This window comes from Chaetodon auriga, chromosome 8 (genome assembly GCF_051107435.1).
Source record: "Chaetodon auriga isolate fChaAug3 chromosome 8, fChaAug3.hap1, whole genome shotgun sequence".
Classification (NCBI taxonomy): Eukaryota; Metazoa; Chordata; class Actinopteri; order Chaetodontiformes; family Chaetodontidae; genus Chaetodon; species Chaetodon auriga.
In genome coordinates, this window is record NC_135081.1 from 25,402,340 (window position 1) to 25,403,017 (window position 678).

At 40.0% G+C, this 678-nt stretch overlaps 1 long non-coding RNA gene across 1 annotated transcript; it reads left to right on the forward strand.

Moving 5' to 3' along the window:
* LOC143325298 (uncharacterized) lies at nucleotides 1-678 on the forward strand. Its single transcript, XR_013077515.1, has 3 exons — nucleotides 1-86; nucleotides 454-492; nucleotides 634-678. It is a non-coding gene; the product is annotated as an uncharacterized LOC143325298 (long non-coding RNA).

Here is a 678-nt window from a genome sequence, read left to right on the forward strand (position 1 = left end):
TTGTTAGCGAGGATGATTGCTGCTGGAGTATTCGTGCTCATCGTTGTGAGCATGTTTGCCTCAACTTACTTCATCATCAGAATCAGGTGTGTGTCTCGTGTATTTAATGTAGAACTATGGCATCTGAGCTGCTGAAAAGGAAACTCCTTCCATAACTAGGAGGATTAAGTTCATTTTTACATTCAGTCCAGTCAAAATGTTAAGAGAAGCCGGTTTGGTTTGGTTTGGTTTCTAAGCTTTGGTTTATTTCAGAACATAGTGTACTGTTACAGGATCTCAGTGAGTTAAAAGGAACTTCACTTCTGAAGACCGCTGCAAAGTAATTAATTCTAACTCTATTTTCTTTACCCAGAAAGTCTGCGAGTCTTCCTCTATTTCTAACCGGCAGCATATTTATTTCTATGTCTTGGTGTTTGTTTCAGTTCCCTTGACAAACGCTCGTCTGTCTTTCAGATACGGTCGGTCCAGCGATAAGTGATTGAAAGAGATGAGGTGAGCTCGGAGTTGGTTTGAGGCTTCATACTTCATTATAATGAAGGAACATGTCACCCTGTGCAACAGCGAGACTCATTGATGTGTTTTTATTAGACTTTGGACAACAATGGATCAATGTTGGCTTTGTTCTTTTCGCAGGGTTTGATGGCAATAAGAAAAATGTAGAATATCCTCCAAAACCAC